The sequence below is a fragment of the Castanea sativa genome, chromosome 6 (genome assembly GCF_040712315.1).
Source record: "Castanea sativa cultivar Marrone di Chiusa Pesio chromosome 6, ASM4071231v1".
Taxonomy (NCBI): Eukaryota; Viridiplantae; Streptophyta; class Magnoliopsida; order Fagales; family Fagaceae; genus Castanea; species Castanea sativa.
The window spans coordinates 23143697-23158855 of NC_134018.1; the positions used below are offsets into that span (position 1 = coordinate 23143697).

General features: G+C 35.5%; 1 long non-coding RNA gene across 4 annotated transcripts; it reads left to right on the forward strand.

The window, feature by feature from the left end:
• The first annotated feature begins 328 nt into the window (after positions 1 to 328).
• LOC142638412 (uncharacterized) lies at positions 329 to 14640 on the forward strand. Of its 4 annotated transcripts, none has more exons than XR_012845014.1 (4): positions 329 to 458; positions 12322 to 12933; positions 13044 to 14292; positions 14386 to 14640. It is a non-coding gene; the product is annotated as an uncharacterized LOC142638412 (long non-coding RNA). The 4 variants fall into 4 exon arrangements; XR_012845015.1 differs by having other exon boundaries at positions 331 to 458; positions 12726 to 12933; XR_012845016.1 differs by lacking the exon at positions 329 to 458 and having other exon boundaries at positions 11944 to 12586; positions 12726 to 12933.
• Positions 14641 to 15159: the final 519 nt, after the last annotated feature.

Here is a 15159-nt window from a genome sequence, read left to right on the forward strand (position 1 = left end):
GAACTATTTTTGACTAATTGCCCACTATCCCATTGTAATTCCACCCTTTAATTCTTGGAAACTTGAAACCTCTTGCACCCAAAAAAAAAAAACAAAGATCGTCAAGCAACTGGTATCATCTGAAGGGTCATTCTACGTTACCTATGCTATCCATGTAAATTTTGACCGTAGATCTTACTTGTTTTAATCTTGGCCATTTACTTATTTTTAACGAAAGACTTGTCACCGGTCAAGTATGTAACGTGTAAAAAAAAAAAAAAAAAAAAAACAAACAATAAAACAAACTCTTTGCCCTCGCGTTTCCTCTCAAATTGCTTTCCTCTTTTGGGTTCGGTGAAAGCCTCCCAAGGAAAAAAAAAAAAAAAACCAGACTTTACCCCATTCTCTCTTTCATTATCTCCCTCAAAATCCTTCTCTCTCAAACTTGTTTGATCGAAATCGGTTTGTTATAGTTGAAGGTAAGGATGAAAATGACAAAACCCTAATTTCATGCAAGTTATGAAATCTCTTAACTAATTATTAACATGTTTGTTTTCTTTCCTCAAATTGTTTGTTAGTTTTTTGGATGCAAAATTTTTTTAGTTCCATTGATTAGAGTTTATTTCACTTCTGATCATTGATCCCTCTCTCTCTATTTGATATGGTCGGAGTCTAATTTTGTATTATGGGTATTGTGTATGGGGAGGGTGGGGAGGAGGACTGGAGGCACAAGTTCTGGTAGTAAAAGATGGTGCTATATTTGGTTAATTAAAATTATCTCTACAAACTTCTACTTTTTGTTTTTCATGTTACTTTGTTTGGCTAATTAAAATTATCATCCGACAGCAGCAGAGTTGCCATATCCAACCATGCCAAAAATTTATATGTTCTTCAGTTTTCTAAAGTACATGAATTATATTGACTAGGACATCTAAGTAAAGTTATGAATTTATGATTCATATTGCTTGTTGTGAGAAATTGCCTTCGTAGATATATTTGGATTTATATATTATCTTTACAATTAAACTATAAGCCCTAATTTTCTTTGTAATATTCTAGATTTGTGTTCCCAATAATGCTCTATACAACCCATTGTTAACTAGAGTGTTGAATAATTATATACTTTAATAGAGGTCATATAGACACATACCTTTGGTGGAATAGATCACCAAATTGCCGGATCTTCTCCTTTACTTGCTTTACGAACTCCTCACGATCTCCTTTGTGGAACACTTCCAAGTCGCAAGAGAGGCTACTAGAGTCTCTCCTAATTTCCACACTCCAAATTCTAGGGAACAGTTGATGGTGTCCCAGAGAGATGACTTATTTTGAGAGAGCACTCAAAACTATACTTATGTTCACTCACTGTGTCTATCTCAATCTGATTGATGTAAGAGTATTTTAAATACTAGTAGAGATTCACTTATTATCAGATATATGTGATCCCTAAAAGATCTCATCTGTTAAGTTTAAATTACTCCAACACTAATATTGATAACTCATACCAATATTAGTTAGTTTAAATTTAAACTTACTTATCAGATAACCCATGTGGATGATCCATGGGCCATGGTTTATGGGTTGGGTCAAAACCAGCCCAATTTCTAACATCTCCCACTCGTCCACACTAGGTACTACAGTCAAAACTGGCTCCTCTCAATATCTTGTCCAATCCTCTCTTTATACAAAAAAATGGAGTGTGCGACCTGACGAGGTGTAGGGTAGGAGTACTATATTAAGTCACCATCTAAACTAACATAGTACATCACTCATAATATCTTGTCTATGCCCCATATTATTTGATCACACCCAATCAAGTTTCTTTAATCCTTCACGAGTTCAAAAAACTCAAAGCAACACTTGATTCTATATCATATAATATGCTCATGATTATGTTGAAAAACAAATTCCTCACAATCGCCCGGGCTATGAGCCATAAACTAAATGGTGTGTTCTAAATAATCTTCCCCCGACACTCACGTCAATTCATTCACACTTGACTACTTTCCTAGACATGCTCTGCGAGACCATATATCATAGCCCTAAGATGACATGCTAAAGTAGCGACATCAAGCATTCACTTCATGACATAGTTCTAGGTCGAAAAAGGGCACAGAATGGACCATATAATGGTTGACTAGGGCTCACATAGTGAGGGAGTAGGGATCTATCCAATCACTCCCTTAATTGGTCGGCTATAGCACATACAGTATAATTTGTATGCTATGGTGGAGCTCCCACTCAACTGGGCTTGTCACACTTAAACACCGTACAAATCTTAGTCCAATTGCCACAAAGGCAACCAACCTGAGTTTCTCAGCATAGTTACACATCAAGTTCCTGTCCAAGATGTCAAATTTGGCTTTATTCAGGCTTCATGAAGTTGTGGATACACTTCAAGTGCAACTCCCATAAGACTCATCTTAGCCTAGCTAAGGCGACATTCATTACATTATCTTGCACACCTCTCTAAGCTTCAAGATGATCACTTACTTGATTTATAGAAAAACAAAGTGATCACTATGTCTCATCCTGCTCACTACTCAAGCAGTAGGGTGATCGTCTATGTGAGTAGACAAATCTAAGCCTAGTGACATATTCTCAAATAATGTATGCTCAGTATGCAATATCAATCACATTACAAGATAAATCAAAATGAATAACATCATTATTGCATAAAGTATGAATAAACATAAATGTCCATAAGGTATCCAAAAACATATCAAATCTTACAAAGTCCTAAACTCCTAACATGAGCTTGAAAGGCTTTAGTAAGTGGACCAGCCACCATCCTGCTAGAGGAGATATGTTAGAGGATCACCTCTCCTTGTGTAATAACAAGACAAATGTAGTTATAACGAGTCTGTATGTGTTTGCTTTTTCTATGATACTTGGGATTTTTAGCATGATCCAAGGCTACCATACTATCACAATACATCTTTACAGCTTCATCTGCAAGAGATGTCACCTTTAAGCTTTGGAAAAATCTCTTTAACCAAATAGCCTCTTGTGCTGCTGTTAAACAAGCAGCATACTCAGACTCCATTGTGGATAAAGCAATGCAAGATTGTTTCTTACTACACCAAGAGATAGTTGCACCACTAAGTAGAAATGCATAACTTGTAGTGGACTTGCGCTCATCTCTACACTGGCCCAGTCAGCATCAGAATAACCTTTCAATCTCAAATCTCTACCCTTATAGCAAGAATGAGATCCGATGTCCCACGAAGGTATCAAAAAATCCTCTTAACTGCTTGGCAATGAACAGGTCCTGGATTACTTTGATAACAACTAACCATACCAACTGCAAAACAGATGTCTGGTTGAGTACACAACATAGCATGCATCAGACTTCCAACTGCACTTGCATAGGGAACTCTTGCCATTTCTCTCTTTTCCTTTTTTGATTTAGGGCAATTTTCAAGGCTTAATGTATATCCCTTCTCAATTAGAGTGTCTATGGGTTTGGAATTATGCATACAAAATCGCTCTAAAATCATTTTTATGTAAGTTTCTTGAGACAAACCAAGAAGCTTCTTTGAGCGATCCCTAAAGATCTTAACTCCAAGCATATAATTAGCCTCACCCATGTCCTTCATTTCAAAAATAGAGGACAACCACCTTTTGGTGGTGACAATCATCTCCATATCATTTCCAGCCAACAAAATGTCATCCACATACAAAGACAGGATAAGTAAACTCTTTCCTGATCGTTTGACATACACACAATGGTCTTCTTCCATGATTTTGAAACCAATCGAAATAATAGCCTTTTGAAATACCATTTTCTAGACGCTTTCTTTAGGCCATAAATGGAACGCATAAGGCGGCACACTTTGCGCCCTTGTTCCTTGAACTCAAAGCCAATAGGTTGATCCATATACATCTCCTCATTTAGTTCTCCATTGAGAAATGTAGTCTTTACATCCATTTGGAAGAGTTCCAAATCCAAATGTACAACAATAGCTAGAATAAGGCAAATAGAGACAAATCTCACTATTGGGGAAAAAGTCTCTTCATAGTCTATCCCTTCTCTTTGGGTATATCCTTTCGCCACGAAATGAGCCTTATATTTTTCAATGGATCCATCTTCCTTGCACTTTATTTTTAAGACCCACTTGTTTCCAATGGTCTTGCACCCATGCGGAAGGTCAATCAACTCCCAAACTTGATTCTTTGCCATAGAATTCATCTCATCCCTCATAGCAACTCTATCGATTCATGTGAAGCAGGTGAAGCTAATGCTTTCTCAATCTCAAAATGACGACGAGGAATAGTTCCACATTCACTTCTATGTACCTTGGATCTTTGTGTGTCACTATCTAGTAGTTCGCTCCCACTAGGAGCCAAATCACTCCCACTATCTTTGGCGATTCCAAGATGAAGTTGTGATTCTCCACCCTCGCCCAAAGATACTATGACACCTTCAAGTTCTTGCAGCTCATAAAGCTGAAGATCTTGTTTTGCTTCACTGATGCTTGGAAAATCATCCTCAATGAAGTTGAATATCTTATAAAGATTTTCTTACTTGCTCTAGGGCCTAATTTTCCATACTTATGGGAAGTACTATGAGCAAAACCTGCACAACCCCAAGGCCGCAAATTTTCCAAATTGGGTTTTACACCAACCCATAACTCATATGGTGTTGTGGGAACTGACATAGAAGGCACACAGTTAAGGATGTAGGCAGCAATCAACAATGCATCCCCCCAAAACGAAATTGGAAAGTTAGCTTGCACCATCATCGATCTAACCATCTCTAATAGAGTACGATTCCTTCTCTCTGCAACACCATTTTGTTGTGGAGTACCAGGAGTCGTCAATTGCCTGTGTATCCCTTTTTCCTCACACAGTTCTTGAAACTGTTTAGACAAATATTCACGAACCCTATCAGTTCGAAAAACCTTTAGATTCCTTTCTTTCTGATTTTCAACCTCTGCCACAAAGCGCTTAAAGCAATCTAATGCTTCAAAGCGATGGGAGATCAGATAGACATAACTAAAACTTGAATAGTCATCTATAAATGTGAGAAAATAAGAGGTGTCATGGCGTGCCTTAACATTCATAGATCCACATATGTCCGAATGGACTAATTCCAAAGGATGAGTTGCCCTTGGAGCTTTACCAAAAGGCATCCTACAGGCCTTTCTAGTTAGACAAGGTTTACACATAGGTAGTCTTACATTAGTGATAGACCCTGTTGGAAAAATATGGTTTGTATCTCATACAAAATATACGTAGCAGAAAATAAATGGATCTACTTCATTCATAATTGATAACATGCACCATGTAAATTTCAGAAATTAAGAACAAGAGAGCGTACCTTGAAGCGGTGAATTTCAAACTAAAGATCAGAAACACTTGGGAACACTTTCAATCTTCACTCTAATTCCACTAACGCCCAAGAAGTGTGGCCTCTCAATCAATTTAAGGGAGAATAAGAGAGAGACTTTCTTTTACACATACACACTATTTCACAATAATTTTACTTACCAAAATTCTGTATGTTTTTCCCTTTGTATTTAACTGATTATCTAATTGAGCTGGCCTTTTGGGCCTTTCCAATTGGGCTTTAGTATGTGGCTTGGAGTGGGACCAAAAGGGACCAATAAAACACTAGCTCCAATAGGCCTTGGGCTTTTCTGTCAACTTTTGACAAGTCTAAAGTTATCATTAACTATATTTAACATCATTATATAAATATATTTGCACTTTACGTCTTATTTATAAATTATATCCTAAGACTTTATTATACATGCAACCCCTTCATAAAATATTCGTAGTAATACAAAGTCAGGAATGTAGACTGCCACTTTGTAAATTACTACATCTTAATTCCTTGAGTACCCGATTTAATCAATTTAATGTTATTCATCATATATTTATGAAATCTAATTCCATAAATATATATTTTAGTAACTCCTTACTAAAGTGGTTAGGCCTAACACTCTGAATAACCAAACCCATTAAACTTATCTCAATAGAATATTTTGTATCTCCATTAAGAGACTATGAATTTCGTCTTGAGAATATATATTCCATCAACACTAAATGTGGCTGTCCAACATATTGAGATTTTGATCGTGACTTTAGATATCACTCCGGATATATCAAAGCAACCTACACTTCATGATCAAGTCATTATCTTCTTAGGATTAAGAGTTCATGTAAATAGAAGTCGTGAGATTTATTATTCATTTAACAGTCGTTAGGAGAATAATAAATCTCACAGCGGTCCAGTTCAATATGTTTTAACTTTTAAAACATATCAACATACCAATTAGAAATCTTCATTGCCATGATCAAGACAAATCATCTTAGTTGATATATTATAGTCTTCGTAGATGAAATGCCCAATTTCATCACCGACTACGAACTAAAATTCTGAGTTTACAAAGAACTTGTGATTTATATCTTCTGTAACATTTCACATAAATCATATACTATGCATCTCGTGGACTATATAATAATGTCACAATATTTATGTTACTATTATTTTTAGATAATAATAAAACAACTTTATTAATTATAACATTAAGTCATACATAATATCATACATAGCATCATACAATAGGATTTAAGGGCACACATCCTAACAGACCCCAATAGGCCTTCTCTACCTAGTCTAGCCAATCTATTTTTTCCTATGTGTCCAAGTCTAGCATGCCACATTACAATATCAGAAACATCATCATTATGAGCAATAAAATAAAAGGAGGAATGATCCAAATCCAACATAAAGAAATTATTAGATAAATAACTATGTCCATACAAGGTTTTATTTAAATAAAAATCCAACTGAGGACCATCGAAACGGAAACTAAATCCAAGTCTAAGCATAGTAAGTACTGAAAATAGATTACATTGGACACCACGTGCATGAAGTACATCATGAAGAAGTAACGTACGTCCCAGACGTAATTTGGGCTGGTAGGTTCCAACTCCTATAACTTCTTCATGAGCTCCGTTACCCAAAATAACGTACTGTGTGCTATTGGTATCTTTTTGTAATCCACACACCCAACTCTATCTCTGGCTATATGTTTGGTTGCTCCTGAATCTACAATCCATCCAGGAATAGTATAAGCAACAAAAACATGTGTACAAACAAAAGTAATAGCAGAGTTGTTAAGAAATGATACCTTCTTCAGCTCATTGCACTCACGAGCGAAGTGACCTTTCTTACCACAGTTGTAGCACTTGATCTTTACCTTGTCCTTCTTAGCATGCTTTCCCTTTTGGCGCTTTGCTATCTTGCTTTCTTTAGGCCCAAGGTTACCAGCTCCTTTGGCATTCCTCCATTGTCCTTTGCGTTTAGGCTTGAATGTCTTCCGCTACCCAGATTGGGCGACAAGGAGGGTGTTTTGGTGCGCCCCTATGCGCTCTGTCTCAAGCTTGAGATGACGAGAAATATCAGCAAAAGTCTTGATATTCTCATTATGTGTCAAAACAAGCTTCATTTGCCCCCAAGTAGGTTTAGGCAGTGAACGTATCACCGCTGTGACCTGTTGTTCATCAAAGAGATTATTGCCAGTAGCCTTTAGGTCACAGATCAATGCTGACATTGTCCTTAGATGTTCAGCCATGCTATGCTTTGAATCCATAACATATTGCTCAAACTTCAAAGTAAGAGCTCGCAATCTAGTTGCTGAAATCCTTTCATAGGCAATCTTAAGCTGGTTTCACATCTCTTTGGCATTTGGGTAGTCCTCCAACTCCACAATAAGATTGTTGTGCATGCTACTCAACATAGTGAAGCATGCATAATGATCTTTCTTAACCCAAGACTCATAGGCCTCTAAGTCACAGCGATGTTGGGCAGTATTCCCATTTTCAGGTCGCTTCATCACATTGGTTAGGGTTTCAAGGACCTCTTGTTCATTAAGCAGATATTGAATTTTTCTATGCCACATATCATAGTTGGTTCCATCTAGTTTCTCTCCCTTAGTTAGATCAGCAACTACATTCTTAGTGGCCATGTTCACTACATTCATTACACAAGTTGACATTAGCACATACATTTTAAAATTTTATTTCCAAAAATCCAACTAAACCATGACATTCCTTTCTACATAGTGAGATTGAAAATTTTGCTAAGCTCATAATCATCTCTCACTATGTAAATTGGAATAACACATCTAGTTGATTTTTAAATAAAATTTTGTGAAGAATAAAACATCACACCATCCACATATTAAATTATACATATAACATGTGTCCATACATCTTCGTGCACAACACATTGTGCATGGGCTCCACTATAAGCCCTATTGGTAATTTCATACAACATGATAAGACAAAATTTGAAAATTATAAGTAACCGTGAAACACATCCCCTTAGATGGCTTCCAAAAGTAAATTACATAGCCTTAAATTACATTGCCAAAAACAATGGCCCAAAAAATTGCCAAAAAACATTGGCCCAAAAAATTACATTTTTTAAGTACCCTACTACAAAGATTCCATTTGTAATTAAAAAAAAATTGGGGACACCACGTTGCCAAATAATTTCAAAAATTGTCTTATCCATCCACAATAACAATAAATAAAAATATACATGTTGCTTAAATTACCAATATAATCTCTAACTATAGAGATGAGCCAAAAAGTATCATAAACCCTTTGGATACATATTCATCAATACATTCATATAATATCAATTCAATCATATCACAATATGTTAAAAAGACATCATAAATTAATTCAAAGATTAAAATCATGCATAATTGTACAGAAAATTAGAAAACTAATTTCACAATTTTCTCATACTACCACAATTCTATTTTAACATCACAGTTAAAAAACAAATGCCACTACAATTACATATATGTCACATTAGAAAAAATGTGGTCTAAACAAAATTAAGAATATATAGTGTTTTACTATAAATTAAAATAAATAATAAGAAAACCCATTGTGCATGTTATAACATTTGATTTTGATATAATTTTCTATATTGTTATAACCCAATTCCTTTGTAAACTATGTTACAAATTCACACAGCATTTGTAAATAATATTACAAATCCACACAGCCACTTGTGTGTGGCTTATCACTTGCACAGTTTCCATGTTGAAGGAAACAACTATTTGTGATACACCAACGTGATCTACAGTCCGCGCAACATGATCTGCGTGTGGCTTATCACTTGTACATGCAAGTGAGGCACAATATCCTTATCAAAGTGTAACTAATACACTGGGCCCTTTTATTTGTGTGTAGCTGAAACAAGGATAAAGTTGTGTTCAAGTGTACCTAATACACTAACATCAACGTGGGGCTCTATTTTTTTTTTTTTTTTTTTAATCTTTTTTTCTTTTTGATGACCACTCAAACAATTAGTGGTTAGTGGAGCCCTCCAAGAATCATGGCCAAAGTAAATTTTGGCCCTTGAATAGTGAATACACAGTTATTCACTTGGTCCTCTGTGTAGGACTAACAATACGTGGCTTACAAATCTTGTGGTGTTCCGTTTTAATCGCAACTTCATCATTTAAAGTCTAAATTAAGCATGTGAACAATCAAAAAAAAAAAATTACAGCTTTTTATTTTTCTCTCTACATGCCATAACATGCTTCTAAAAATTACAGATCTGAAAATTAAAAATTACTTAAACTTTTAATTTTTTTTTTAGCATGCATATAGGATTACATATATCAAAGATCATGGCATCATTCAAGAGTGAAAACAAGCATAAAATAGCTCTGATACCAATGTTGAATAATCATATACTCTACTAGAGGTCATAGAGACACATGCCTTTGGTGGAATAGATCACCAAATTGTGAGATCTTGTCCTTTGCTTGCTTTACGAACTCCTCACGATCTCCTTTGTGGAACACCTCCAAGTCGCAGGAAAGGCTACTAGAGTCTCTCCTAATTTCTACGCTCCAAATTCTAGGGAACAGTTGATAGTGTCTAGAGAGATGGCTTATTTTGAGAGAGTACTTAAAACTATACATATACTCTACTAGAGGTCATAGAGACACATGCCTTTGGTGGAATAGATCACCAAATTGTGAGATCTTGTCCTTTGCTTGCTTTACGAACTCCTCACGATCTCCTTTGTGGAACACCTCCAAGTCGCAGGAAAGGCTACTAGAGTCTCTCCTAATTTCTACGCTCCAAATTCTAGGGAACAGTTGATAGTGTCTAGAGAGATGGCTTATTTTGAGAGGGTACTTAAAACTATACATATGTTCACTCACTGTGTCTATCTCAATCTGATTGATGTAGGAGTATTTTAAATACTAGTAGAGATTCACTTACTATCAGATATATGTTGTGATGCCCCAATTTGATTGATTGTGTGATATGTGTGGGTGTGTGATGAGTCCTACATTGGGTATTTACTGGGTAGATATGAGTTTTATTAACAACTATAAGGAGCCTCAATTGTGACTAGTCCTTTTGAGTTATAGCGCAGATGTGGCTAGCGCTTTTCCTTGGGTTGTTACATATGGTATTAGAGCCGGCTCGGTAACCCCGTGTAGGCTCAAAGACACTAACTCACAAAGTGGACCCTAACGAGAACGTTAAGAATTTAAGTGGGGGAGATTGTGATGCCCCAATTTGATTGATTGTGTGATATGTGTGGGTGTGTGATGAGTCCCACATCGGGTATTTACTGGATAGATCTGGGCTTTATTAACAACTACAAGGAGCCTCAATAGTGGCTAGCGCTTTTCCTTGAGTCGTTACATATGTAATCTCTAAAAGATCTCATCTATTAAGTTTAAATTACTCCATCACTGATATTGATAACTCATACCAATATCAGTTAGTTTAAATTTAAATTTACTTATCAGATAACCCATGTGAGCGATCCATGAGCCATGGTTTATGGGTTGGGTCAAAACCAGCCCAATTTCTAACATAGAGGAATCCAAACTCATTGACTACCATATATTATGGATGGCAATTTTTCCTTGCCCCGCTTGACCCGTCCCTCCCCGCTTCACCCCATGTGGGTTTTCCCCGCCCTACAAAGGTGATGGAGCGAGGATGGGGCGAGATTTTAGACCCGCACCACGGGACGGGGCGGGGATGGGTTTACACTTTTTAGACCCACCCCGCCCTATACCCGCCCCGCCCCGCCCCGCGTTAAAAATGGTTAAGTTGTAATTTTTTCATACTCTAAAACCCTACTATTTAAACAAAAAAATCATCATCTTATTTTATTCTACTTAACGTGGCTCTACTTCTTTTTTCTCTCTAGCAAAGTTGGAAGTAAGGTACCAATTTTAACTTCTTTTTTTGTCATTTCATCCATGATTTATATGTCTTTCTCAATTTACTTTTCATCATGAACATAATATAATTTTTTTATTTGAGTCTGTTTCTCAAGTTTTTATAACAACCGCTATTATAAAATATAAGGTGCCGTCATAGTGAAATTCACAAACAATCATTGTTTTTGTAATTTTGTGTGGGCATTTGGTTGCTTAACAACCCTGCATCTTTATACTTGTCAAAATCCATATCTATTTTACATGCTAGGTTTTTGTTTTTGAATTTTCATGTTAGAAATTTGAGGTGGTGAATGGATGAGATGATGAGGAATATATTCCCTATTGGTTTGATTGCTGATATATCAGTACCACCATTTGGATTGCTTTTAAGACAACCTCAAATGTTCCTAGGAAATTTTTAAATTGAGACTTTCAGTACCACCATTAGTGAAAACTTTTGGACAATCCCAGAAACTTTATTAGTCGGCCACATTTGCCTTTGAAGAGCATGATGCCATGAAGCCCTTTTGCGGCCTTAAAAACTATCAAGGTCCCTTTAATTTGTAGTTTATTTCTTGAAAAATAAGCACAATTTTTTTGAGAAAATAGGTAGAAATTTTTATAGGATAATTCTCTTTGACATAGTAAAAGTGCAACTTAGATTTTTCTTGAACACATATATAATTCGCTAGAAATTGCATGTTATGTTAAATTGAAGAATTATCTGATTTTATTAGAGTTTGTGTTATTATTTATAATTGGTCCTGTTTCTATTAAAATATTATACATATATTATATAAATGATACTACTAATCTCTATCACAGTATGCGTGTGATTTTCTAAAGAATATCAATTTCAAATTTGAATCCTTTCTTTGGCATGCATGTTCTAGTTTTTTTTTCGTTCCCATTATTTTATATTATCTTTGTTGGAGAAATATAGTTTGTCCATTACTAAGTTGCTAAATTAACATCAGAAAAAAAAAAAAATACTTCACATGAAAACATTGGTAGCTCCAATTCATTTGGCAGCAATCAATTTCCTTTGATAGTAGATGAAGATAATGCAACCCCATCATCACCTCTGTTGAATATGCCAAATGATGTCCAGGTAGTCCAGCCTAGTAATGAAATAATTCAAGAAGAGAGGAAGTACAAATCAGTTGTTTGGAAACATTTTAAGAGAAAGAGAGTTGATGATAAAGATAAGGCTGAGTGCAACTATTGTAAGAAATTGCTAGTAAGGGGATCCAATTATGGCACTAAACATTTGCATGACCACGTGAAAATATGTCCAAGGAGAAAGTTTCAAGATATTAGGGATATGAATCAAAAATTTTTGGCGAGGGATCAAAATAAAGTGGATTCAATGGCAGGTGTGAATGCTTATAATTTTGATCAAAATGTATCAAGAAATGAACTTGCTTGTATGATCATCTTGCATGAATATCCCCTCTTTATAGTTGACCACATTGGTTTTAGAAACTATTCATCTTCTCTTCAACCATTGTTTAGGATGGTTTCGAGGAACATAATCAAGAAAGACATTTTGAGCATCTATGAGATAGAAAGGGAGAAATCAAAGCATGAAATTGATAAAGAATCAGGGTAGAATTTCTATTACCACTGATATGTGGACTTCACAAAACAAAAAGTGAGGGTTTATGGTTGTAACAGCACACTTCATTGATGGTTTGTGGAGATTACAAAGCCGAGTTACGAGGTACTTTTTTTAAAGTATATATTCATATTTATGTTTCAATTAAATTCTTTTCAAATGTTTTATGAACTTATATCATTGTTGGTTCTAATTATTTAAATTTCTCATTTAAGGTTTATTTATGTGCCATCTCCACATACGAAAGAAGTGCTTTCTAGTGTCCTTCTAGATACTTTGTTGGAGTGGAATATTGATAGGAAGTTATCTACTGTGACTGTGGACAATTGCAGTACCAATGATGCAGTTATAAAAATTATCTTAGATAAGCTTCAACGTGGTGCACTTATTATGCGTGGATCAATGTTGCATATGCGTTGTGCAACACATGTTCTTAATTTGATTGTTCAAGATGGTTTGGATGTAATTGGATCATGCATTGAAAAGGTTCGAGAAAGTGTGGGATTTTGGACTGCATCAACAAAGAGAAGGCAGAAGTTTGAAGAGACAGTCCGACAAGCACATGTTGAATGTACCAAAGAACTAGCCCTTGATTGTAAGACTTGTTAGAACTCTACCTATCTCATGCTTTCTACTGCTATAAAGTATCAAAATGTCTTTTATCGACTGAACATATGTGAGTCATCTTATAAGTGCATTCCCACAGAGGAAGAATGGGAGATGGCAAGTAATATATGTGAGAGATTGGCAGTGTTTCACAAGGTTACAGAGCTATTTTCAGGTACTCATACCCTACAGCTAATCTTTTCTTTCCTTAGGTGTGTGAAATAAAAATAGCTTTGAATTCTTGGTTTACAAGTGCAAATGATGTGATTAGGAGTATGGCATTTAAAATGTTGGAAAAATTTGATTGTTATTGGAATGTGATTCATGGTGTTATGGCCGTAGCAACCATTGTAGACCCAAGATATAAGATTGAATTGTTAGAATATTATTTTCCAATAATTTATGGTGATGAAGCTGATAATGAAATTCAAAGGGTTAGAGATATTTGTTATGAAATGATTTATGACTATAGTTCTGGGAGAATGGGTAGGGAAGGTACTTGTGGCCCTTGTGTGGGAGAAGATCCGCAAGTTGATGACTCCCTTATGGAAAGATATCTTAGTCAGAAAAAAAGGGGTGGGAATATTAAATTGGAGTTGAACCATTACCTTGAGGATGATTTAATGCCAAGAACTGTGGATTTTGATATTTTGGCATGGTGGAAATCTAATGGGCCAAAGTATCCTACTTTGCAACGCATTGCAAGGGATATCCTTGCCATTCCAGTGTCAACTGTTGCCTCAGAGTCATCATTTAGCACAAGTGGTTGATTGTTAAGTCCACATCGCTGTAAACTTCATCAAAAGACTGTGGAGGCATTAATGTGTGCTCAAAATTGGTTATGGGCTGAAATTAATGGTAATTAAATTTACTTATGCAATGATTTATGTTGCTACAGTCTTTATTATATTTTACAGTAGTTTGATTGAATTTATTTTATCTTTTTTTTAGGTTCTTCATCTACCATAGATGGAATTGAAGATACATTCCAAAATATCCTGGATGATTATGATGAAGAAGAAGAAAGTTGTGTCACAATGATGGAAGAAATTGGAGATTCTTTTTGAAGATCTAGGCAATTTTTATTTTTTTATGTATTAGGAGTTTGGATTATTTTATTGTGTCATACTATGAGATTTTTGTTATGACATTGTCTTGTTAAACATTTAGATAATATTATTTAGTTTTTGCTAAAAATTAGTTTGATTTGATAGGATAAATTTATTTATAATTTCAAGTATATTTTTAGTATTGAAACATGTCATTTTGTTTGAAAAAATGATAATAGTTGTAGGGAAAATTAACAAGAAATAAAGTTTTACTGTGTAGGGCTGGGTTTTGCGGGGCTTTAAGGGGCGGGGATGGGGCAAGAAAAGTCTATACAGGGCGGGGGCGAAATCTCATCCTTCGGCCCCGCCCCGCCCCATTGCCATCCCTACCATATATCTCAACCCCTATACTTAAAAGATTGTTAAAAAAATAAAATGGAAAGACTCTTTGAATTTGTGCTAGATTTCCCCTGTTCTTGTGTAGGGGTTTATTTTGCTTTAGGTTGGTCTTTGTGATTTAGAGGTCTGATGGTTTGGTTGTTTTAGGTGTGAGGTCTGATGGCCTAGATTTTGTATATTTTCAAATTGATACCCTTTCAGTTAATCAGGAGAAGAAAGGCCTAAAGCTTTCAGATTGCAGTCTGTAAGTGTTGTCTTTGGACCTTAATGTTTTGAT